The 24628-nt window shown below is 40.9% G+C and overlaps 1 long non-coding RNA gene across 2 annotated transcripts in view; it reads right to left on the bottom strand.

Moving 5' to 3' along the window:
- LOC125621287 (uncharacterized) overlaps positions 1 to 12471 on the bottom strand; it is a 279878-nt gene extending 267407 nt beyond the window's left edge. For both annotated transcript variants that reach the window (XR_012664892.1, XR_012664894.1), the window contains exons 1-2: positions 12266 to 12471; positions 9112 to 9256 (exon numbers count right to left, since the gene is read on the bottom strand). This is a non-coding gene — a long non-coding RNA (uncharacterized LOC125621287). The remainder of the gene's footprint in view (positions 1 to 9111; positions 9257 to 12265) is intronic.
- Between the last annotated feature and the right edge of the window lie 12157 nt (positions 12472 to 24628).

Consider the following 24628-nt stretch of genomic DNA (forward strand, 5'->3'; position numbering starts at 1 on the left):
GACCCATGCAAATAGTTTAACAGAACACTCTAAGCTGATTTTTTACAGCGATTTCCCCCTGCCAGGGCTGAAGCATGAAAATAATCAGAAATGATTATGCAGTCTTCAGTAAGAGTGCTAAAATAAAAACACTATTAAACAGTTCTGAAGAATGCTGGAATTATTATACATACACTTGTATAATGAAGATAAACTGGAAAAAGTTACTGTTGGTGAATTATTCAATCAGTTAAGATTCTATATTGTCCATGTACACACACACACACACACACCCTTTTGTTAGAAAAGAAATAACTTCTAGGCAAATACATGCATATTTTCATTCTGTATTTCAGAGTACCCTTCCCCAGCTATTAAACCATTTTATAAGTATCTTCGCAGTTCAAGGAGCAGTGTTAATTTATGTCATGAATCCTGCAGATGAACGGAGACAGTTTGAAATTTGCTCAGTGACTGCCATCTTGTGGCTACAGCAATCTCTCTTCCATAATATTTGCTGCTCCAAAAACATTCTGGGAACTTGTGTGCTTTTACTGTTCTTTGAAGTATAAAGGATAAATCCTGGCTTTTGCTGCCAGAGTAATGCTTGGAGCAGAGATTCTCCACACCATTTTGTCCATAAAAGGGCAGTCAAAGTCAAAGGCAGAATGACTCCCAGAGCAGTGCACCATATGGCTGGTCCAAACAAGCAGCAGCATGAGCTACCCTCAAGTATTTCCTTTAGGCGCCAACAGATGTGTAGCGTAGGCCGGATAGTCGACCCCCCAGCCCTCCAAAGAACAAACACCACATGGGATCACATTACCAATTAGACAAGACAGCATTCCTGATCTTATTTTCAAAATTTTAGGTCAAAAACTCTTGAGGACAAATTGCAAAATACCATTGTTCTACCTCAAACTCTTCATCTAGTCTAGATCCAACTGCCACATCATTGGACCATATCTACATACATCCTTTCATCTCAAGACACATTGGTCCAATATAGCTAGCCAGTCAAAAAGTGTGTGGGGTTTTGTTTTGTTTTTTTTAACTATTTAGTAACTAGTCATTGGCTACAACAGAACCATGTGACTATCACAACCAGTTATATAGCATTTAGCAAGAACTGAGGCGGAGTTTAGAAAAAAGTTCTGAATAATTTAATAGCCACTAAACATTTGGAGCTATTTGTAGCAAAAGTTGGCATAACAAGGCGTGTGAAGGTGGTGGGAAAAAAATAATAATCAAACCTCCTCGCATTCAGTGCTTTAGGATGTTTTAATCTTTGTTTCCGCCCAAAAAACAACAAAAATCTAAAGTAATGTGTCCAGGCTCAAAGAGTCATGTTAATTGCATCCATCCCTCTTCTCGCTTCCCATCACTCTCTGAAGATTCTTTCCAAACAACTAAACAAACCTCCTGTAGGTATCATTCCACTCAGTGGTACCTGCAGCCATACACATGAATTAGGGTAACCATCGTCCCGAATTGGGCAGGACAGTCCCAAAATGTAGAGTTCAAGTCTCGGTCCTGGGCTGAATAACTCCAAGACGGTATTTGTACCAGATTCCCTGCAGCATCACTCCGTGCCTGCCCGAGGCTCAGGGGCAGTACCAGTCTCTTCCCGATGGGGTGGGAGCCCAAAGCTATCCAGGGAGCCCAGGCCACTGTGGATAGCCCTGGACCATCCACCTGCCATGGGCAGCATGCCCCGGAAGGGCAGTGGCATGGGCTGCTCTCAGGCACCCAGCACCCCAACCAGGGCAGGTAGAAGGTCTGGGGCTCCCCAGGCATCTCTTACCACAGTCCTGCTCCAGCTTCTGGCCTGGCCAGGGCCACAGCAGGGCCAGGGTTCCTGCATGTGTCATGCTTTTGCCTTTTGAAAAAGTGGTCACTCTACACATGATACGTACTGTTCTCTGGCTGCTGGTGACTCCTTGAGGTCACGTTGGTGAGATCCCAAGGCAGGAGGCCGCCACCCCACTACCCACTCAGGTTGGCCCTGCAGACCCTGCATCATGAGGGCTCCCTGTGCACTAGGTCACACCACCACTCAGTTTTGGGCCCTCAACCCGTGTGTCAGGATGCTGGGCAGCAGGGCCAAAATTGAGTAGCACGGCAGCCCGCACATGCTGACGCAGCGGCTCAGTCTCCTGCTCCTCTCAGAACTGGGAAGCAGGATGGATCTGACATTTGCCAGCAAGGACGGGTAAGGCACAAAGGACCCTGGTAGGGTAGGCAGGAGCTCCCTGGACTGAGGCTCCCAGGAGGGTCAGGATGGTGTGGAGTCACATGCATACCATATGAAAAATTTCTGTAGGCTCCCCAATCCCATTTTACTGACGGGAAAACTGAGGCACAGTGAAATGATTCAATCAAGGTGACACAGCACAGTGATATACACGCACCTCTGTTTTGGTTCCAGTTCTGAGCAATGCTTCTTATCTGTTCATAAAAAGCTCTTCTTGTATTTTATGCTAAAAGTAAAAGGTACAAAGTGGTGCTGGGTTTTTTTAATTCAATTTTTCTAAATTGAATGCCTGTGGTTCAGAATACACTTTTTAGACCTCATACAGGGCTGTGCTATTAGAGTAGCAAATATCTTTCACTAAAGTCACTGCCATAGAATTTCACATAATAAGGCGCTGCAAATTTTAAACCTAATGAGACTTTTCCAGAAAATAAATGTGTATAAAAATGTATCATGCAAAACAATATCTATGCCACCCAATAAGCATTTTGATCCCTGCTCACTGACTTATTGTGTAGTTTAGCACATCTCCAGCATGAAATATGAATACATTGTAATTCTGACAACCACAAAACCCAGAGGCAGAAGCTTGGAAAGGTTCCCACCGTGAACTGTGAGGGAAGAGAAATTGCCAAATTCTGTAATGTTCATTAAAGGGACAAAAGTAATTCAAAGTCTTAAATTTCACTAACAGTTTTTGACAGAAAGGTAGCCTTAAGACTTCTCATATATGAACTGAAAGGAAATGCTGGGAAGTATTAAAAAAAAAAAAAGCAAGTTCTCGTTCTGAAAGAGTCATTCAAGCTAAATGCAATTAGAACGTTAGTAGTTCCATCTAGATTTGCAGTAGTATCAGGCAATAGACTTACCAAGGACCACACATCTCTCCTTCGCTGCTCCACCCTCTTCCAAAATGGTCTTTCTTCCTCTGCCGTAAAGAATATTTATTTACATTTACAAAGTGCCCATCCTGTGCTCTGGGTGACTTACCAAAAAAAGGGAAAAACTAACAACTCAACAGATAGACAACAACCGCCATCTGTTAGAATAATCTAGAAGACATTCATACTTAACCTTGCCAGCATCTACCCTACTCCAAACATTATTTTCAGTCCCATCTCCCACACAGAGTGTCTTCTGCTCACCCTCAGTTATTCTTCCTCCCTCCCAAGAAGGGACTACAAAAAACAGATTTGTCTTTCAAAGGTCACCAAAGAAAGGTTCTGATAGCTCAGGGGGGAGGTGAGGGGAAAGAATTCCAAAGCCAAATAGCCCTTCACTCAGAATATCCAGCCAACAGTCTCCCACATACACCAAGAAGGGAATGGTCACTTATACTTCTCCAAATGAGGTAGCCCTTCTGAAGTGTTATCTTAAATGCAAAGCTGGAGGAAACAGTGTAGCTTCACAGTTTGACACACCCCTGTTCTGCTCAGAACCATGTCTACATAGAGCTGTTAACTAAGCCTTCATACAGGAATGGTAACTTACTGGTCATAATGGGTGGGATTCTCAAAGGCACTCAATATGGCCTTAACTTTGTTCCATTGACTGCAACAGGAGCACAGCAAGTCCAGCACGGTCAGTTTTGGTAAATCCCACCTCATATCTAACTTTCATGCTCATTCTATTGAGCAAAAGTTATTGACAGTCCTTTACTTAATGGTATTGGGTAAAATTTTACCCTCAGCACATAACTCACTTAGAAGCAGAAGTCTCACTGATTTAGGCTCTTAGGAACCTATGTTGTATTGAAAGTCAGTGAGATTTGGGTGCCTTTGAAAAATCTTCCCATTGCATTAAATGTTGTATTCCACATAAAAACTACAGTGTAACCTGTAGTAATGGACTGACAAACCAGTTTTCTTCAACAAATTATCTCAACAGGCTAAGATTTTTACTTGAGAAACTCAGAAGTCATGTTGAAAGTTATTTTTAATATACCTATTAAAATACATACAGCTTAGTTTTAATAAAATACTTGACAGACTTAATAGAAACAGGTTTTCATGTGTAAATGGTATTTTCCATAAAAGAACACTTAACACGTTGTTTCACATACATTTAAGGCAGACTCATCTAACATAAAAGATTATATTTAACTGTCTGGTGTTTCAGTATAAAACTAAGAGCAATAGACAGGCATATGGAAAGGGCAAAGTATCCTGTGCATAACCTGTGGTCCAGAGCCTGCAAATACTTATGGATGTGAATAACTTTATGAAGGACAAGTTGTTCCAGTGGGCCCACTCATGTGTACAAGTGCTTGCAGAATCAGAACCTGTATGTGAATCCACTGCATCAGGTATAAAGCAGCCCAGGTAACCTTCTAGGAAGGGTGTTACTGTATCTGGGTGCTACCAGTTGAGTGGTGAAGTAGTCACTTAATACAAGAAACATTACACTGTAAGACACTTGGCTATCTCACAGTGGTCAGTTAGAAAAGGTAGGGTCCTCAACACACTGTGTAGTCAAAAGTGTTTGATAATCTCATTGAGTTGTCAATTATATTTGCACCGTGCTTTGAAGAGGACAAGTGCTATAAGGATTATGTAAAGATAAAAGCGTGTATTAAAATTAATGGTAATTGAACATTTTCCATCAAAACCCAATTTTCCATCAAAAAAGTTTTTGACTGAAGGAAGAAGTTCTTTCTGTGAAAGAGGGTCTGTTTCTGCACACACACACACACAAAAATCATTTTTGTTAAAAAACAAAAAGCCACAAATACCCAAAACTGGAATATTTTGATTCAAATCTGTCTCTGAAGTGCCTCATGGGAAACCTAACCTGTCCAAGAAGTAAAATGGGAGCCTGGGGCACTTGATTTACAACATGAGAAATTTTCAGCTGGAACAACTTTTTCTAAACCCCCTCCCCCAAGTCAACATTTATCACAGAGGCTGGGGAAACGTTCCAACCAATTCTATTTAAAATGTTGCTTAAAATTTGTAGAGTTTTCCCTTAATCCAATGTTAAATACATTACATTTATTTAGTGTCTTTCTACCAAAAGGATCCTGGAATATTTTACATGCTATGGTGATGAATTAGTTCATTCTCTACTGAAATTCAGACACTGCTGGAATCGAATGTAGCAACTCTTTAATATTATTAGACAATACTTTAGTACAGAAAGGGAAGTCTACCGTAACCAACTGAAAATAGTAATTCATTACCCAAAACACCAAATAGAAAGCCTTCTCTATGAACTACAGGTCTGCATCTGAGGTCTGCATCTGATGATTAACTCAAAATCTATTTTAGTTAATACACTGTTCTTCCAGCTCTTTATGTGTGTTGTGTAGCAAGTGTCACTACAGAAAGAATTACAAAAGAAATCTGAAATTGAAGTATTTGGATGACTAATGCAATAGCTTCCAAACATGTATAACATAATACATAAATGTTTAGTCTCTCTCAAAGTGTCAGCAACTGTATCCAGGATTAACATAAAACTACTGTCAAGTGTTTGGAGGGAAGCCTTCAACCAGTGAATTGCAGTTCCCCTCAAGGAACAGATAAAAGTACAAGTAGTTTCTTGTCAAATATAAAATTCACACTTGAATTTTAGAAATCACACGTTTCGTTTGGTTATGTGGTTAAATGAAAAAGGCAAAAATTAATGCAAATGTGGAAAAAAGAATTATTCTGCCAAGAATGCTCCACTCAGAAATTCTTTTGCTTAATAGATTTGTAGTATCCTAATAAAAAGCCTGATTCACAGACTGCTGAAATCAACAGGAGTCTTTTCATTGACTCCAGGGGGCACTGGATTAAGCTTAAAGAGAAGAAATGGGTTCAAACATAAAATTTGGATCTTGAACACCTTAAAGTTTTAGCTTTTGAAAAATCCACTCAACACTGTATTTTCTGTTCTTGCAAAAAGAACCAATAGATCCACAGGTTAGGTTTCATTATTTTTGATCGGATAAAAAATTATGTATCTAAAGCTTTACTGGCCAGGGCTCAACTTCTCTTTCAAAGTGGCAATCCCATCTTTCAATGAGACGAAGGCAGTAGGAAGATGCGGTGGGGACTTCCTGTCAGCTCTCTAACCAGTCATGGTTCTGTGGAGCAGAGTGGCCAGCTTCTCCTACCCTAAGGATAGATGAATGGGAAGAACTTCTTGGGTCACTGAGTCCAGTCCCCTGCTGTCATAGGCAACCATGTCATATCATCCTGTTCATAGACTTATCAAGCTCTATCTTAAACCCAGTTGGATTCCAGTGGTGGCTGGAGACTTTTTTGACAGGCGAGATACAAATCACAAGTTAGTTATTTCCATCCCCTGCCCAATGTATAATTAATATAGCTATTAAAAACTTAGCAATTTATAGGCAGACTGGGGTGGGCTCAAGCCATCACTCTGGGCTCCTCATGAGCACATGTGGGGCCTGCTATGTGGAGGAGGGGTCCAGGGCATTACAGGACAGCCTCCTGCCCCAGCCCTGCAGCCCCAGTTTAATGGCTACAGTCCTGCTGCGGCCTCACCAAGCAGTTGTTAACACAGCAGTGCCCTTATAAAAGGGACTCCTGGGCTGAGTAAATTGTCATGGTAACAGGTCCGCTTCATGAGTCACTATTAGCTATAACAAGATTTGAGTCTCATGCAGCACTACACTCTTTGAGCTTTCTGGCATTGTGGTTCACTACTGGAGAGAGGGAGTTGCGACATTTCAATCAAATCACAATTTGTCCTTAAATATTGTTATCTTTCTCAATTAAATAAAAAAAGAATATGCAAAATGTATTTTGTAGCATTTGGTAATTCTTCGTTCGGCTGTGCCTCACTTGTCTGGGAGGATGTGCCACCCTCTGCTAGATATCTTCTCCGCCTCCTCCCCCACTCCTGCCTGTCCACTAACACAAGGCCTCATGGAGCAAGACTGGCCCCTCCACAGCTATGCAGTTGACTGGTGGATCCCCCACACGACATAAGACATGGAGAATGTATTCCTTTCCTCACTTAAGGAAACCTTCTCCCTCCCCGCCCTACTCCCTCACCCAATCCTCCCTCCCTCAGGTGATGTAAGCTGGACATGGCCCTCTCTACAGCTTGTTATTATCACTTCTGAACTGGGCAGACAACAGTGAGACTTTCCTCCTCTTCCCAACAAGGGGCTGAGAAGTGATGGCCAAGCTGCAGCTCCTCAAATTACAATTAAGGAGAAGAAACAAAGTCTCCACCTGACATGAGGCTCTCTCCCTCGTCTCCTAAAGTACAATGGTCCCAGTTACCGGTGTTCTTTTCCCCCTAGCTCCAAAGGATTCTCACCCTCCTTTGTACTAAGGTCTGAAGCTTAGAGCCTCAGCAAAACCCATCTGGAACACCTCAAGACTGTCTTGTCTCCTTCATGCAGCCCAAGTATATAGTCTGCAGACAGACTCATCCATTTGTATCCTTACTAAATGTATGAAGTCAGCAGAGTTGCATCAGGCATGAATTTGGCTGATATTGTAAAGCAATATCTATTATAAAACTAATTTAAACGCAGTTCAATGTATTAGAGAGCGGGAGGTCAGAAAAGCTTCCTAAGAAAGTTTCCATGCTCTCCACGAAGGGCAAGTAGAAGCAGGTCAAAGTCTCAGAACTCATTGTGATTCTTCACCATTTCAGTCTATGGTTACCCAAAACAACTATTCCAAGTGAACCACAATATACTGAAGAACACTGGATTTTTATTTTTTTTTAAATTTATTTATTGCACAGATGAATTTATCAACAGCACTGGAGCATCAGGTTCAGAAAAGAAATACTGCACTTCCAGGCCACAGCTCCTCTGCTCCGATCAGTAGGAGACTAGCTTCTAGGGCTCTATTATTGTCTCCTCCAGAAATTGCCAACAGTTCTTATTGCATTCTGGTAGCAGCTGTCAAGATCAGGGTCCCCATCATGTTAGGTGCTTTGTATGTATGCACGTATGCGCACACACACAGAGAGCTGGTTGCCCCAAAGAGCTGGTGGTCAAATTATGCTAACTGCAGTAGATGATAGCTTTGTGAATGCTGACTCCCCCACATCCACTAAGAAATGAACCAAGCCAAATTCATTTCATATAGAGGCCAATCCATTACGGTGAAATAACATTGCCACTATGAAGCCCCTGAGCTGACAAAACATCAAGAAGGTTCTCTCTATTCAGGAAAGCCATGGTGTTTTAGATAGGGAGATGAAGCCAGAGTTAAAATGGGAAATTAAACTTGGATGACAACTGGAGTTCGTATTTTCTACTGCATGCATCCGATGAAGTGAGCTGTAGCTCACAAAAGCTTATGCTCAAATAAATTTGTTCATCTCTAAGGTGCCACAAGTCCTCCTTTTCTTTTTGCGGATACAGACTAACACGGCTGCTACTCTGAACACTATTCAGACTCACATTCTCTTTATTCCACCTGAAAAGATATCCTGCAATTGCAGCCCAATCATTTAGCAATGTAGCAATACAGAGATAAGAGAAAAACATTTGAGTGCAGAGACAACATGGTGAAGCAATGGCACAATTACAAAAACATACTGTGTGAAAAGTGTTCCCCTGCATGAAGTTATAAACACATTTAACAATGCTTATTGCTTGAATTGTTGTACAAGTTATCAGTAAAGTTTCCCTTTGGGGGACTGCACAAATTACAAGCTGGTCTTTCTCAAGGACATCCAAAACATAATACTACTTCCTTCAAAGAAAACACACAAATAGGTTTAATAGTATCCAATAGTTTAATGCCTGCAGTTGATTTTGCATGTTCTAAAATAAACATGGGAGGTGGAAATAACGCATGACTCTTTACCACACTGAAGACCCTGTGAGTTTTGCTATTAACTTAAATGTGGATTTAACCAATTTCAACCAATAAGTTTTTATTGTATATCCCACTTACTGTATATCCCACTTTCAAGTATGATCCCAGTGGAAGGTCATAAGGGAGGTTACTGATATACATTTCAGATCTCTTGGAAAGTGTCATTCCTCCACTCCAGCAGAGAGACCTGCGACTTCAGCCGTTGGCAACATTCTGGTCAAAGCTGGTTAAGGAAAAGGATTGCTGAATGAGACAGCCAGTTTCCATTACCAGTGGGCACACCCTCCATGCTTCCACACCAACCAACAAAACCAACCAAGATGGCCTGATGTGGAAAGTCAGTGACACATTCGTGTAATAGTCATTCCAGCAAATATATTGAGAGCTTTCAAACATTAGCGTTAACAAGATATTTCACAGGACACACACGTTTTAGTCCAAATTCATCCGACTTTGTTAGAGTCACACCAGAAGTAAATCTGGTTCACTCTAACCATGCAGCTTGGCTACCCTATACTGCACTACTCCATTATCCTCCCCTTTCTGATTTCCTAAATATTCTGGTGGGAATGGAAAGATTTCATGAGACCAATGTGCACTTTATTGGGTCCTGCTGAACCAGAACAGGCTTCCCCTAAAGAACAGGCCAAATGAGAGACTGGAGAAACAAGCTACTTGCTGCCCTGTGATGAGACTGGGCTGGAGTAGGTTAGCACCAAAAATACTTTCTATCATTAGTAAGAAGCTGGGAAAGTGCCCTTCAACAAACTTCTCCAACCTCATAAGAGGCAGCATAGTCCAACAGATAGGGCCACAAAAATGGGAGTTAGGAGACAGATTCTATTCCCTGCTCTAACACTGACTCTCTCTGTGACCTTAAGCAAGTCATTTAATGTCCCTGCACCTCAGTTTCTCCATCTGTACAATGGGATAACAAAAACACAACTGCATAAAGTGTTGAGACCCATAGATGAAATAGGGATATAGAAGTTGTCAAGGCTGAATCCCAACCGTCACTCCGAGTGAAGAAGTGGGGCCTGCAAGGATTTTAAAAATTAATACTCGTCACTCCAGGCTTGTATTAAACTCCCAAGGTTACAGCTTTTCTCTGACCTTGGCAAAAGCTGCACCCAAATGCAAAAAAAACCAAAAACAAAACCCCTTTGAGCCCAGGAAGGAGCTCTTGGGAATTCCTCCCTGTGGGGTACCCTCAAGCCCCCCGCCTCCCCAGGGAAGAGCTGAGAAAGAAAACAAAAAGGAAATTAGCTGTGGCTATCAGCTAATCAAACAACATGCAAAAACTTCTTAGGACACCAAAAATCCAATCCTGTTCCTAAAAAAAGGTAAATTTTATTAAAAATAAAAAGAAAGAAAAAACATTTGGAATTTAGGTTTTTGCTAGATTTTAAGAGAGCAATTCCAAAAATCAAGCACCCAAAATAGCTTTCTTGGGGGTTCAGCTTAAAGGTTACAAGCAAACAAAAGCATCTGGGATTAGCACAGAGGAATACACAGGCCAGTAAGAAATAACCCTAATCACGTCTAGCTAAACATTCTGATTTACTGATACATTTAGAGTTCAGATAAGTAGTTCTAAGCATGATCTGATCATACCTGGCTTAAGCTGCTTATAGCATGGTTGCTCTGTCCCTCCAACCCAGAGAGCAACAGACAAAGGGAACATTTCTTTCCCAATTTTAAAAAGTTCTACCTTCCCATTGGCTCTTTTGATCAGGTACCCACATTTTTTTTCCCCTTTACCTGGGGAACTTTTTAACCCTTTACAGATAAAGCAAGTAAAGAATAGCTACCAAGAGGGATTTTACAGCTAACTGCTAGGCTGGGTGTCCATCAAAGGGAGCTATCCCCCCCCCTTTATCTATCACAGAAGTGTGTTGGCTTTCAATGGCATTTGTGCTCCTAATTGAACTGGACCAAAAAAAAAAAAAATGACCTCTCTCCCCTCCCTGAAAAATGTATTTTGAGGGCCTGAAATTATTTGCTGAATTTTGGGTCAAGTTCAATGAAAAGCTTCAGCTGGAAAAAAAATCAAAAGTCTCAAAACTTTTCATTCTACTTAGTTTCAAAACAGCATTTTTATTTCAAATATGGCAAATTAAAAAACAAGAACCACCACAAAAAGGGCAAAAAAATGCCCGACACAGCTGAATTAAAAAGAAAGATGCCCCAAAAAATTGTTAGGAGTCAGCCAAAATGTTTTGATTGACTTGAAAAGAATTGGAAATTTTGTTTTTGGTTGTCTCAGAACATTTCAGTCATCTCAAAAGCAATTTTATTTGTTCTTTGATTTGACAATTATGAAAGAAAAAAAATGTTTTACCCGAACCAGGTTTTTTTTCCCTGATTTTTCAGTTTCCCCTCAACTGAAAAACCTACTCTTGTTAGCTCAGCTCTACTCCAAAGTCATTTAGATGCTATGGAAAATATATATATATTATATATATCACTATATGATTATTTACTCTTAGTTTGATGAGAGGCAAGGAATCAGAGCAGTTCTATTCCAACTTAAAAAGGAACACAGTTGTCAAGGTTCCTTCCCCACTCTGAACTCTAGGGTACAGATGTGGGGACCTGCATGAAAAACCTCCTAAGCTTATCTTTACCAGCTTAGGTCAAAACTTCCCCAAGGTACAAAATATTACACCCGTTATCCTTGGAATGGCCGCTACCACCACCAAACTAATACTGGTTACTGGGGAAGAGCTGTTTGGACGCGTCCTTCCCCCCAAAATACTTCCCAAAACCTTGCACCCCACTTCCTGGACAAGGTTTGGTAAAAAGCCTCACCAATTTGCCTAGGTGACTACAGACCCAGACCCTTGGATCTTAAGGGCAATGAACAATCCTCCCAACACTTGCACCCCCCCTTTCCTGGGAAATGTTGGATAAAAAGCCTCACCAATTTGCATAGGTGACCACAGACCCAAACCCTTGGATCTGAGAACAATGAAAAAGCATTCAGTTTTTACAAGAAGACTTTTAATAAAAAATAGAAGTAAATAGAAATAAAGAAATCCCCCCTGTAAAATCAGGATGGTAGATATCTTACAGGGTAATTAGATTCAAAAAACATAGAGAACCCCTCTAGGCAAAACCTTAAGTTACAAAAAAGATACACAGACAGAAATAGTTATTCTATTCAGCACAATGCTTTTCTCAGCCATTTAAAGAAATCATAATCTAACACATACCTAGCTAGATTACTTACTAAAAGTTCTAAGACTCCATTCCTGTTCTGTCTCTGGCAAGAGCAGCATACAGACAGACCCAGACCCTTTGTTCCTCTCCCTCCTCCCAGCTTTTGAAAGTATCTTGTCTCCTCATTGGTCATTTTGGTCAGGTGCAAGCGAGGTTACCTTTAGCTTCTTAACCCTTTACAGGTGAGAGGAGCTTTCCCCTGGCCAGGAGGGATTTCAAAGGGGTTTACCCTTCCCTTTATATTTATGACAACAGTCAATTTAAAAATCATACTACTGTCAGAGAAGTTTATCTGTTATTGCTACAATTATGACTAGAACTGAAAAAGATTAGAGGAAAAAGTATACTCTATTTTTTAAATTTGTTTTCTTTGCTTGTTGGACTAATTAGTCAGTTTCCCTCTGTGTGTGTAGATCTAGGACACAGCACCAGAGAAGGAAAAAAAAAAACACACGACTTGAAATATAGGAAATTGTGATTGCAAAACTGAGTGGCTAGGGAGACTCAGGGGCAGATGTAGAGCTTGAAACTACTTAACTTTTTTAGACTGACTGTAATTTAAGTTTGCAGTTTTGTTGTAGCCATGTTGATCTCAGGATACATGACACAGACAAGGTGGATTAGGTAATATTTTGAAAGAGAGGAGCTTTCAAGCTCCACGGAATTCTTGTTCAGGTCAACACCACTCTCCCCTTTCATGACACTCTCCCCTTTCATCAGTTTATTAACTGATGTATTCAGATTAGACCACATTCATCCCTCATGTAACTCTGTTTACTTCATGAAGCTACACCAAGAATATCCTGCACTGTGGTTGAAAGTGTGTGTTACTGAATATCTTTGGGTATTACAAAATACAGATTAAAAATTAATGTCATGCCAAAGGCAGATGTTGTTATCAACCTCAAGTTGCTTAGCTCAGCAGCAATTTTGAAAAAATCTAGAATTTTCGTATCAGGTATAAATTCTTTACACAGAATGAAAAATCAGCAAAGATACAGATTAAATGTACTCAGAAACAACACTGAACCCATGTCTAATGTAGTGAGTAAGATATTGCATATATTATTCTACAGGAATTAACAATTTAGGATACAAAACCATTAAAGCAGATAATATGATGCATCAGACAAAATGAGAAAGACCAAATACAACCATAAATGCCACCGCAAATGAGGAAGAAAGGAGAAGTGAAAAAATAGAAGAAAATTAACTGCCTCTATTATGAGTCTCCATTTACAGTTTCAACCTTTTGTTATACATTGTCTGGGAGATTAATATTTAGTATGACCGTGTTATGTGCACCATATTTGGCAACACTTCACACATTTGTCATGAAATTGTTGTCAACACATGAAGAGCTAGACTAATTTCTCATTGTGAAAGACCCAAGCTTACTGTTATTAGCATAACACTATTTGAAGTGGACTGAGTTGTCTTAAAAAAGACAATTATTAAGTCCTGAAAACACTCATCCCATGCTAAATTCAGATTGTGAGGATTTGCAAAATTGGATGATGGATTGTTTGGGTAGTAGGGGCTGATCCTGATTGGGGCAGCTGGGACTTGTACTGCAATACAAATAATTTCCTGTATCTGTAAGAAACTTGATAAAATGGGCCCAAATAGAACAATGGAATTATTACCCTCTCTTTGCAAGAATGTACAATTTCATAAAATTCACTTTAGCTTTTCCTATACGTCTGTATTGTATATACACCCCAGAAATCATTTTGATTTACTGAATTGTAATTAAAATACACATTGCAATACATTTAGAATGTATTTCTTTAAAACACTGGGAGATGGCTATTAAAAATAAGCCCTGGAGGTCCTTAGAATTAGAGGTGTAGTAAACCAGATCCAAAAACCCGAGCCCAAAACTCAACTTCTCTCATTTAATGAATTCAGCCTGAACCTCTTTAAAATGATTAGTACTTTACAGAAGAACAGGAGATCAAGCTGAAAATTCCAGGCTACTTTGAGATTGTTTTACATAAAATATTAGTTGTTTAAATAGATTATGTGATCCAAGCATAATTTTTTCCCCAAAAAATTATTATTGGAAGCAATAGGCCCAATATTTTGGGACAATTTATAGGCTGAAATGGGAATACTCCACAAAACACCAATGTAATCCAGTGAAAGAAAAATCAGTGGTAACACAAATCACTGTAAAGCCAAGCCACACACGAAAAGACTTCATGTTTCCGAGGTGAAGATGTCCAAAAAAGTTGATGCCCCTAAAATACCTTACTAAAATAAGGCTGCTCGACCTTAAAGGGAAACCTAGTCCTGATTATCGGCCATCTAATATCTGATTGCAATGAGGGCTGTACGTACACTGTGACTTTCGTGTGTGACTCACGAAAGCTTATGCTCAAATATATTTGTTAGTCTCTAAGGTGCCACAAGTCCTCCTTTTCTTTTTGCAGATACAGACTAACACGGCTGCTACTCTGAAAACTGTAACTTTTAGCATCATTACAGTTGGTCCTGGGAGAAACGGTGAATTCAGTCACCCCAGTCCACACACCATCATGCCAGGTTATATGCACTCATTATTGCCATTCATATTGGAAGAAACTGGCATCTACTATAAAAAGTGTGATTGTGACCGTTGTTTAGATGACCAGCTGTTTTTAATGTCTCAGACTTCAAACAAAATTCACTCACTTGCTCCTCAACATATATGCATTTTACATTTGAGCAATCACCTCTCACTGTATGCTCTTGTCCAGCAGTGACAACCAGTCAGGATGGGTCTGGCTTATTATTTATCATTGGTATTATAGTAGCAACCAGGAGCACTCATCATAGCTTAGTTTGGCCAGGATCAAGCCTTCTTGACAGACAGTCCTTTCCTGAACACTCTTCAGAAGAGGAAGTCCTCCATTTCCTACCCTTATAGCATGTTGCAAGGACCATCTGTTTCAAGCCTTGTAGTGTATGTCTACATCACAATGGAAGCCAGAGTTCAAACTCAGGCTCAAGCCAAACCCCTTTCTGTCCACACACAAATTGTGCTAACACAGGACTCATGATTTCAGAACCCCTCAGGGGTGGAAGGTCCAAACCTGAGTCAAGCCTAGACCAAGGGTTCAAGCTCTATTGTTCTGCAATGTAGACATAGCCCCACTTGACTAGTGCTCTGGGAATCCACCAAAATTAACCCAAAATCCCATGGGCTGATTTTCTTTGTCCTTTGGATAGTCAAATTCAGTGGACAGACAAGTTTTCCAGCACCGCACCATGACCTAAGGGCTAGAGCAGCCACATTTTGGGAGGACACTAGAAAGTTTGGGATATTTATGCTTGGACTCAGGCCCACGTAGTGCAGTGTAGACCCTGAAGCCCCAGGTTGGGACTCAGAGTTCAACTATTCCTAATCTGGGGTTACAAAAAGAGTGTAGATGCTTGAGCCCTAGGTTAACAAATCCAGGGTCTGTTAACATGAGTTCCGCTAACCCTGAGCTCACATTGCAGCGTAGACAATCCCTTATTGAGGATATTATTTTATTACTTGCCAGTCATATTTATTTGGGAACAGATCCCTTTCTTAACCTGGGAGAGGAGTTGGTTTCCCCATGCCAGCTGACTGTTTGATCAAGATGAGAATTCGGCATGGCAGTTTTGTATTTACTTCATATCGTGCTTTTTGTTAGGCATCCAATAAATGAGTTAATAATAAACTTTAGCCTTGCTCTTGGTTAATATGGGTTAAATTACATAAAGAGGACTCATTAATAAGCTTTTTTCTGTAGTAACTAATTCATACAACCCCCGCCCCCCATAAGATAGTCACGTACACATTGTCATCCCTGTTTAACAGAGAAGCATATCGAGAGGTAACTTGCCTAGAACTAAGAGAATCTGTGTGGGAGCTACAGCTCACTTTATCGGATGCATCATCATCCAAGATTGCTACAACATAAAACATATGGCAGAATGTGGGTAAAACAGAGCAGGAGACATACAATTCTCCCCCAAGAAGTTCATTAATAAACACATTTTTTTAAATGAGTGTCATCACTATGGAAGCATGTCCTCTGGAACGGTGGCCAAAGCATGAAGAGGCATATGAATCTTTAGCACATCTGGCACGTAAATATCTTGCGACACTGGCTACAACAATGCCATGTGAATGCCTGTTCTCACTTTCAGGTGACATTGTAATTAGGAAGTGGGCAGCATTATCTCCCGTAAATGTAAACAAACTTGTTTCTCTTAGTGATTGGCTGAGCAAGAAGTAGGATTGAGTGGACTTTTAGGCTCTAAAGTTTGACATTGTTTTGTTTTTTAGTGCACTTATGTAACAAAAAAAGTCTATATTTGTAAGTTGCACTTTCATGATAAAGAGTTCGCACTACAGTATTTGAGAGAGGTGAACTGAAAAATAGTATTTCTTTTATCATTTTTATAGTGCAAATATTTGTAATAAAAATATAAAGTGAGCACTGTACACTTTGTATTCTGTGTTGTAATTGAAATAGATATATTTGAAAATGTAGAAAATCAAAAATATGTAATAAATTTCAATTGCTATTCTGTTGTTTAACAGTGCAACTAATTGCAATTAATTTTTTTAATCACAATTAATTTTTTGAGTTAGTCATGTGAGTTAACTGCGATTAATCGACAACCCTAATTTGCTTCAACTAAAGATGAGCCTAGAAGACCTGCATGCAGCAGTTTAAAATACACAGAACTAGACTGTGAATGGATTTCCAACTGCTTTTGTAGTCAGACTCTGGAATTTGCCAGGAAACCCAAACCACATAAAATAGAGAGAGTCTTGCATAGAACAAGAATTCCTGACTTACAGTTCTTGGGTTCTAATTCTGACTGCTAAAGAATTACTTTAAACAAGTCTCCTAACCTCCTCCTCCTCCATTTCACCCTACTCACCTCAAAGAAGTGTTAAGTGTATGAAGAGCTTCAGTGATCCTATAATGAAAGGGGCTCAGAGTGCAAAATATTATAAAATATAATACAGTGCCAGTCTATTACAGGGTTTAGAACACTTCATCATCCTTGAAAGGCATAGTGTGTGATGTTTTTTAAACCTTCTAAATCCAAAGAGAATTTAATCCAAAAACTATTCTGTGTAGATGACTCTTTGGAAACTAGATAGCCTTTAAGTCTATTATGTGCACAGCTATCAATGATCTAACTTTGAAAATACTTGTAATGAAATAAAATACGGTACTGAATAAAAACAAGCATAAAAGAGACAGTGCATTTCATCCACTTTTAATCTTTATTTGGGAACTTCTGTATTAAAAAAAACCCAAAGCTCTGAAATTCACACTGATTTAATAGCTGGTTAAACATCAATTAACACCAGCCAACAGTTTCCATTAAAGTGATTTTTTTTTTTTTTTTTTTTACTCAGACAATCCCTGTCAAACAGCAGTCGATGGCAGACCCTATAAATAAGCTAAACAGTTCCCAGGGGGTCAAGCCACTTAAGCAGCTTTCATGATTTAGTGAATATACATTTTCTACTTAAGTACTAATATGCTGCTATTACCACATGAGATGAATTTATCCACAGCTCCCTTCAAGGTCAATCTGAGGTAAAGGAAGTGCTATCATCAGAGGGAGAACTGCAGCACGAAAGAATGAAGTGGTTTTCCCAAAGGCATAGTAGTCACAACCAGAAATCAAACCCAGACTTCCAAAACCCGAAGACAGCGCTTCAGCCACAGGATCAGCCTTACATGATACCAGGTTCATCCGGATAGCAGGTGGTGGAGTGGGTTGGTTATAAGACTAACAAATCTATTAGATAAAAAAAATTACTAAAGGCCGATAACAGTTGCACTAGTGAGCATTATAGTGGATAACAAAGAAGGGTTAGAATAGAAATTGGGACTTAAGACTGATCCACACAAGTTTTTTTGAACCAGTATAACTCATTTGGATAGGGATGCGATTTTCTTAACCAAAATTGTTGCAGTGGTACACACCCCAGTGCGGACACAGTTATATCAGTATAAAAGTGCTTTATACCAGTATACTTTATTTCCCTTTCCTGAGAAAAACAACTATACAAAGTAACCTTATTGTGATACAATTGCAATGTGCCACTTTAACTATATTGGAATAGTTTGAGCAGAACAATTGGTGTGAGTGGACAAGTCCTTAGTTGCTCATATCTTTCTCAAGTTTATTTTGGGATGAATTTTCCATGCTTTGCATCTCAATCTGTCCAAAGATAAACTTTCATGCGCATGAAAGTTTAAGAAAGTTCAGCTCAGTCCCTCGAGGATTAGCATTTAACTCAAAAAAATATTGCTAATGTCTGAAAGTCCAGTACATTTATGTACAGTACTTGTAAAAGTACTCATGCAGTACCACCATGATCACCACTACTCTGTTTGGTTACTCACTAATCAAACGTCGGTGCCTTGACTGACAAAGCTCTGAGTAACCTGGATCACAACACAAAGCTTTCAAGAGCATGAGCAAAACTAGTAGATAGGGAACACAAAAGCAATATGGAAATCTATGTATGATTTTGACCTGAAAAGCATATTAATAAATGCTGTCATTCTCTTGACTGCATCATATTTATGTCTGTATTAGGTCTCCCAAGAAGGGGGAAGCCAAAACCAGACTTACGACAAAAAGTGTCCCCTTTAAGAAGGCCTCCAAACCAACCTTGGCCATCAGAGTTTCTAATTCTCTTATTGTTCTAGGAGGCAGGAAGGCATTCTCCCTTCCTCAACCTGCTGCCTAAGGGGAAGGAATGATTTAACAAAGTTCATAAGGCCCATACCTCAGAGCAACCAAATTTCTAGACAGAAAGAGTCTCCAAAGCTAGTATCCGAGGGCCCACAACCCATAGCAGTCAACATGGCTGCTGGTCCCATCTCTCTTTTTCTCAGCTTCCTTTTCCTGTTTATATGTTGCCTCAACCTGAGGGCAGGTTGCTCCTTGACTGCCCAGGCTGCAATTGGCTGTAAGCCCAGACTGTCTCTTAAAAAAGTAGCACACCCATCACAACGTCCCCTTCTGCGAGCACCTATCAAAGTTAGTTTTGGATAGAGTCATTCTTCCCTCCCTAGATGGGCAGAAAAGGGATTGTTTGATAACAGAGACCAAAGCATAGAGGAATCCTTTCATCAGTCCAAGACTAGCTGGGGAGACCATCCTGTAAGAATGAAATATTGGGTGACCCTTTGAGGGTAAAAGTTGTATCATACGAGTGAGTGCTAAATGGATACACTACTGGAAGTGGCTGAAGTAGGAGTCTGAGGCAATAACTAGTACATAATGATTCATCGCTCTGCTCTATAGATGAAAAAGTACAGCAATTAATTTTCATTGCAAAAAATAATTATTAATTGAAAACATGAGACTATTGAGATATGCATAAGTGTTCAAATGTTTATTTTATTACTCTGTTTTTCTATTATCTTGAGGAAAACTAATGAACTTCCATTTACAGTTTCCAATTTATTGATATTGACATTATATACAGTTTGTCTATGGTTTAGGATTTCTACTTTTTCCTCTGTCATGCTGCTGATTTCCAGATTTTCAGCTCAGCCCTCAATCCCAGCTCTCAGAATGGATAATACTACTCTTAGCACACAGTCATATTTGCCATTTGACTTCCAGCAACATGACTCCTGCTGGTATATAAAATAGAAAGCTTTGGAAACCATTGCTTTTGGAGAGGATTCTACCTATATGTTGTCTAAAACATTAAATACCGTGGTATTAATGCGCCAAACAAAAATTTGATTTTATTTTATATTTATATACATGTGTGTGTGTGTGTGTGTATATATATATACACACACACATACACACACACAAAAGCCTCATTTCTTCCTTTTCCCATGCAGTCCCTTAATAAAAATTATACCCCCTCCTCCTGTGTAAGAAATTTCTTTTGCTGGTATTATACATATAAAGGGAAGGGTAAACCCCTTTAAAATCCCTCCTGGCCAGAGGAAAAATCCTTTCACCTGTACAGAGTTAAGAAGCTAGGATAACCTCGCTGGCACCTGACCAAAATGACCAATGAGGAGATAAGATACTTTACAAAGCTGGAGGGAGGGAGAGACAGAGTCTGTCTGTGTGATGCTTTTGCCGGGGACAGAACAGGAATGGAGTCTTAGAACTTAGTAAGTAAGCTAGCTAGATATGCGGTAGATTATGATTTCTTTAAATGGCTGAGAAATTAAGCTGTGCTAAATAGAATGGATATTCCTGTCTGTGTCTCTTTTTGTAACTTAAGGTTTTGCCTAGAGGGATTCTCTATGTTTTGAATCTAATTACCCGGTAAGGTATTTACCATCCTGATTTTACAGAGGTGATTCTTTTTTACTTTTACTTCTATTAAAATCCTTCTTTTCAGAAACTGAATGCTTTTTCATTGTTCTTAAGATCCAAGGGTTTAGGTCTGTGGTCACCTATGCAAATTGGTGAGGATTTTTACCAAACCTTCCGCAAGAAGTGGGGTGCAAGGGTTTGGAGGAAAGACGTTTCCAAACAACGCTTTCCTAATAAATAAACCCAGATAAACGTTTGGTGGTGGCAGTGGAAGTCCAAGGGCAAAGGGTAAAATAGTTTGTACCTTGGGGAAGTTTTAACCTAAGCTGGTAAAAGTAAGTTTAGGAGGTTTTCATGCAGGTCCCCACATCTGTACCCTAGAGTTCAGAGTGAGGAATGAACCTTCACAGCTGGGTAATAAAATCATCCTCTTTTTAAGCACTGAGTAAGTAGATTTTTTTTTAAAAATTGGATGATGAATTTTCATGACAATTTTGCAAGACTAAACACAGACACAACCTGTGTTCCTGGAAAAAGCTTTCTTGAAAACATGTGTGTTTCTGGATCTCTAAGTCAGTCAGGCTTGAGCCAGACTTGATACTGTCTCTCCTGTATTTCCCTGCTCTTCATTATAAGAGACATATGAAAAAGCTCCTAAGAGATCTCACACTAAATGTATTTTGTACTTATCTTCAAAGCATCTTACAAAAGTTAATAAAGCCAGAGCTTTCATTTTCACAGTCATTTCCCTGTCAGCGCTGCCTAGTCTCTGCCTGTGGCACATAATACTCTAGTCTCCTGTGGACAGTAATACTTTGATCTAATTTCAGTTGTTGAGTGCAGTGTGTGGGTGCTGGGTGGTGTAGGTGTCCTGTGATATACAAGAGATCAGACTAGATGATCTGTTGCTCCCTTCCGACCTTAAACTATATGACAATGACCCAGCAGGAAAAGGCAAAAAGAATTTCAGTGGGAGTTTTGCTTAAGTAAAGACTGCAGAATTTGTCCCTAAATGGACTTCTGCACATGAACAATCCATTGCCACAAACCAGGGATCACAGTAGAAAAATTCAAAGACAGAGAACATAGTGGCTCCCATCCCAATGGTGGGAGGTGACTATAATGTTGAGATTAATGGAATTACTCAATTGGCTTAAAGAAAAGGAGTACTTGTGGCACCTTAGAGACTAACCAATTTATTTGAGCATGAGCTTTCGTGAGCTACAGCTCACTTCTCAAATAAATTGGTTAGTCTCTAAGGTGCCACAAGTACTCCTTTTCTTTTTGCGAATACAGACTAACACGGCTGTTCCTCTGAAACCTGTCAATTGGCTTAGTAGCCTGTATTTACACTGGCAATGAGAATCCATGTCCTCCCAAGTGCTCTGCCCTCTGCAATGCGTACTCCATTGCCAGGCTACACACAAGTGACTGCAAAGCTCCGACTTTTCAGTTCTGTTGTATTTAATATTTTATATACTTTTTAAAAAGGAAAGCAAAGTTGGTGATGGGAGTCTATACAATATTATTTACTGGGGGGGGGGGGGGGGGGAGTGTTACCATCTTACCTACCACACAAATACTGATGATGATGTGTCATGGAAAGCCTTACAAAACAGCTTGTGAGAAGAGTCTGCTTCTCCAAAGCAATTCCCAGGGTTGCTTTTCTTTTTCCAAAGAGGTTTTTATTGCCTAAGTACATAAGGGAGAGAATGGCACAGGGGCCAGACTGTGGGTCTGCACGAACATACAGTATTGTAGTAAAGCCCTTACATTTAATTTCAGACTTAACCAACAGTAATAAAAGCAAAAGGAAGAGGAAAGGAAAGTTAGAAGGAGATATAAGGCCCAGTCTTGTCCTCTGCTGTGTTAGTGCACACATAAGAGGAAGGGGAAGGCTATAGGGAGTTCTCTCCCCCACTCATACAAACAGAAGTAGATGTCTATTTCACACCAAGTGTTGGAAGCAATGAATTGCTAAAATACCATCCATGCACCATTTTCCTCAAAGGATTAATCTGGATCTGAGGAAGTACACTCAGTACTTCCATATGCCATCTATAAAAGATGCAAGGCAAACTAATTCTGTCTTGAGAAGTTCATTGCACGTCATCCCTGGAACACATTGTGCTGGACCTGCCATAGGATGTTTTGCTCTTCATCAACATGTCTGAAATGCCAGTCCAGTGGCTACTTACTGCACTTTCATGGGTATTTTTACCAAGGGCAAGATTTGGCCCAGAGAGCTTGATGAACTAGTAGGAGTAGGAAACCAGTTTAGGTGAATATTGTATGCAATGGCTAGCAGCCTCAATCAACCTTATAAACTCAATGAAGTCCAGGAAAACTTCCTGCATTCAGATGAAGGATGCTAGGCTTTTGCTTCTGAGGGCCAATGCTCATTCGTATCCATAGCTTAACAAATCCATAGCCCTCTAGGGCTTCATAGTTGTCATTATGCTCAACTTAGGGGAAAGGACATGATTTATATGTTGAACTTATGCTAAGTTTTTATTAGGAGAAATAGAACTTTAGCCCTGAAGAGACTCAAATCCTGTGGCTGCTAGGAGTGTTCTTAGATTCACTGGCCGGTGAGCTAGCCCACCACTGTTCAGGCACCCACATTAGTATTTAATGAAGAGCTATGTAGAACTCAGCATTTCTCTTCCGAAGAAAATTGATGCAACAATTTTCTATCTATGGCATTTGTACACACTAGGAATCATTGTGAATCCAAGACACTAAAATTCAGTCAGAACTACATTTTGCATGATTTTGATGTGAGACAGTAAGTCAGCTCAGGTTCACTAGGCCAGCTTTGACCCACGGTAATCTTGGGTGAGGCATATAGCCTCTACGTATCTCAGGTTTTATCATCTGCACGATGGATGAGACATTGTGAAAGAGACTTCCCAACTCCACCCACAAAATGAACTACACCCAGGCAAGTTGCCAAAATGAAGCGCCACTCCCAGCAGATTGCTCAGATATTCAAAATATGACTGTGTTCTGTCCTGGCTCTTTGAGCTAGACTCCCCATAGGCGGCGTCAGAAAACGTCCATGGGCTCTGCAGGTTTCAGGAATTGCACGGGTGACACACACACACACACACACACAGAGACCAGTAGGTTGTGTGTCTCTTTTCCCCCCCTCTCTACTCCTCCAATGATCAATCCACTGAGAATGAAAGCTTGTTAAAGCTCTCAGCTTGACAGCCTGACTCATTCTTTTAGCTATGGAAGTCCCCAGTTCAGGTCCTGGTGTCAGTCTAGAATAGCTGCTCTCAACCTTGCCCCTTTCAGCGGTCTGATTTGTCTTGCGCACCCCCACGTTACACAGTCAGGAGCGGATTTATCATGAAACAAACTGTGCGGTGGCACAAAGCCCCCAGTGACAGTGAGGCCCCCAAAATGCAGGACAAATCTCTGACAACCTGCTCCTGAGTCCTGGCCAGTGGCGCAGCAGGGCTCAGGCAGGCAGGCTGCCTGCATACCATGCCTGGTGGCCCCACACTGCTCCCAGAAGTGGCCAGCTGCTGGCATGTCTCTGTGTGCCCCTGGCGGGTACGGAGGCAGCTCTGCGTGCTGCCCCCGCCCCGGGCAGTGCACAGAGACCCCTGCTCCCCTCTCCCCAAGGGGCGCGCCGGGACATGCCAGCAACACCACAGCAGGGCTAAGGCAGCTCTCTGCCCACTCTGCCTCCTTCCCTCCACGCCGCTTCACCCACGGAAGCGGTTGGCACGTCCCTGTGGCCCCCGCGGGGGGGCGGGGGGTGTTGGGTCTCCACGCGCTGCCCCCCGCCCCAAGCACCAACTCTGCAGCTCCCGTTGGCCGGGAACTGCAGCCAATGGGAGCTGCAGGGGTGGTGCCTGTGGGCACCAGCGTGCGGAGACTCCCTGACTTTCCCACCTAGGAGCTGCTGCCAGAGGGGTGTGTGTGCTGGTCGCTTTGGGAGCTGCCCCACTCAAGGTAAGTGCCCCCCCGCCGCCCTCCTCCTGCACCCCAACCCCCTGCCCCAGCCCAGAGCCCGCACCTGGAGCCTGACCCGCACACCCCCTCCTATACCCCAACTCCCTGCCCCAAT

Source organism: Caretta caretta, chromosome 14, assembly GCF_965140235.1.
Source record: "Caretta caretta isolate rCarCar2 chromosome 14, rCarCar1.hap1, whole genome shotgun sequence".
NCBI lineage: Eukaryota > Metazoa > Chordata > Testudines > Cheloniidae > Caretta > Caretta caretta.